This window comes from Octodon degus, unplaced genomic scaffold, assembly GCF_000260255.1.
Source record: "Octodon degus isolate 3935 unplaced genomic scaffold, OctDeg1.0 scaffold00163, whole genome shotgun sequence".
In the NCBI taxonomy this organism is placed as follows: domain Eukaryota; kingdom Metazoa; phylum Chordata; class Mammalia; order Rodentia; family Octodontidae; genus Octodon; species Octodon degus.
This window is the reverse complement of record NW_004524739.1, coordinates 1,952,753-1,955,221: the sequence shown is the minus strand read 5'-3', so window position 1 is coordinate 1,955,221 and position 2,469 is coordinate 1,952,753. Positions and strand designations below refer to the sequence as shown.

Sequence of the window (2,469 nt, the reverse complement as noted above, 5' to 3'; positions counted from 1 at the left end):
AATGAAATAAATGAATAAAACCACTGTTGTATATTTAGTCTGTCATTTTCTGAAACATTGTGAGATACATGACTGTATTTTTAAAATTTGTTCTGTAATCCCAGCTTTCAGGAAACACAGGTAAGAGGATCACTTTTAAGTTTGAGACAGCCTGGGCTACAAAGTGAGTTTAAGGCCTGCCATAACTGTAGAGCAAAACCCTGTTTCATGCATGCATGCATGAATGAATGAATGAATGAATGAATGATGCTTCAGGGAGTTAACTAAATTTGTTAGTTTATAAATCAAATAAAATTAAGGCAATGGGCTGAATGTCATGGCACACACCTGTAATCCCAGCCCTCGGGAGGCTGAGGCAGGAAGATCATTGCAAGTTCAAGACAGGCCTGGGCTAAAAAGTGAACTCAAGGCCAGCCTGAACTGCATAGTAAAACCCTATCTCCTGAAAGCTGGGATTACAGGAGCAAATTTTTAAAATACAGTCATGCACCTCACAACAATGTTTCAGAAAATGACAGACTAAATATACAACAGTGGTTTTATTCATTTAAGGCAAAGAAATAAAATGAAAGTCTGTGGTATTTTATTCTTGAGAAGGATTTTTTTTTTCTTTTGGCTGGCTCAAGCTGCCTTAAGGGGCGATCTGGTAAGGCATGTGGAGCTGGGGGCTGAACCTGGGATCCTGCACCTGACTGCATTTGCATAAGCAGACGCTTAAACAACTGAGCTAACAGGCAGGCCCCCCTGTGGTATTATGTTGTTGAATACCTTAATCTTCTTTGTATGGATTATTGCTAGGAGACTTTAGACCAGTGATGGCAAACCTTTTAGAGCTTTCAACAGTACAAACAGCCTACTGTGGTACACATGCCATAGATTTGCCACCACTGTTATAGGCTGTTTTGGGTTCTTAACCAACTAGCTTACAAATATTTTTTCTTTGATAATAGGATCTTTAGATGAGCAAAGCAGAAATTCATTTTCATTATTGGGAAAAATACATTATCTGGAAAAAAATACATTATCTGACTTTACATAAATACTGTCACTTGCAGGTAAGAAAAACAGAACATTTGTAATGAGCTGATATTTTGTCATTTGTGAAATTATGGCAGGCAGATAAATTAGACAGTTTAGTTTTTCTTTAGCCAGAGAATTTCCAGCCAAAACATTGTTTCCTAACTTTACTTAAGTCAAATCATTTTTCCCCTACTCTTTCCAATGAAATTATATTATATATTTATAAAATTGATTCATGGTCTGCTTACTGTCCTAGGAACCATCATCCTGTTTGTTTTCTTCTGTGTATTGTCATACAGAAGCTTTACATTGCTCCTTTATGGCTTTTAGATTTAAACATTTTGCTTAAAATGCTAGGGTAATTTTGTTTATTGAGTTCATGAGATAGATGTTCCTTTCCTAAACTTTATGTTTTTTGCTACCTTGTGGACATTAAGCCAGCTTTGAATACAACAGTTTAGGTGACATAAAAGAAAGTGGTTTTATTTATTTTGTGATTATATATTCTCATGAGGAGTAAATGTCCATGAAAATTTTTATGGGCCTTGAATTACCTTGTCAGAAATGTTAATTTTAATCTTAAATAACCATGTTATCGACTTTTTTTCTTTTTTCTTTTTTTGGTACTGGGAATTGAACTCAGGACCTTGCACTTGCCAGGCAGGCATTTGTGCCACTAAGCTGTATCCCCAGCCCTCACATTACCAACTTGCATATTTCTTTAAAATTATCTAATGAGTCTTTTTTCATTAGCTCAAAATACTATACTTTTAAAGATTCATAATTTGAATAACCATTCTTAGATATTTTCTTTTTTTCTTCTCCTTTTTTGAGATAGGGTTTCTCTCTGTAGCTCAAGCTGGCCACAACCTTACTTTGCAGACTTGACTGGCCAGAAGCTTGTGCTTTTCCTGCCTTGGCTTCTTGATGGCTGGAGTTATAGGCGTGTGTCACCACACCTAGCTGGTTGTTTTTATTATTGTCGTTTATTCTTACCAGAGAGCTTTAAAATCACATTGTAGTAGGGTAGAAATTACTGGATGGGGGCCACAGAGGTAGCTCAGCGGTCTAAGCACCTGCCTGATAAGTATAAGGACCAGTTTCGATCCCTGGTACTGCATGCTGTGCCAGCCCCACTTGGGGCACATGTTAAGAAATTACTGGATGAAAAAATTGCATCAGTGTTGAACACGTGCAGACTTTTCCTTGTCATTATTCCCTAAAAAAATGTAACAACTATATACATAGGTTATACGGTATTGTTATAAGTACTCTATAGAGATTCAGTACATGGGAGGATGTGTGTAAGTTATATACAAATACACACCATTTTACCCAAGACTTGAGCAGCCCTCAATAGCTGCTCAAGCTGTTTTCTTCTTCCTCTTCCTCTTCCTCTCCCCTGTCCTCCTCCCCTCCCCTCCCCCTCCCCCTCTTCTCCCCTTTCCC

At 37.5% G+C, this 2,469-nt stretch overlaps 1 protein-coding gene across 7 annotated transcripts in view; it reads left to right on the top strand.

Moving 5' to 3' along the window:
- Eya3 (EYA transcriptional coactivator and phosphatase 3) overlaps nt 1-2,469 on the top strand; it is a 104,857-nt gene that overhangs the window by 31,061 nt on the left and 71,327 nt on the right. The gene's annotated exons all lie outside the window — the stretch shown is intronic.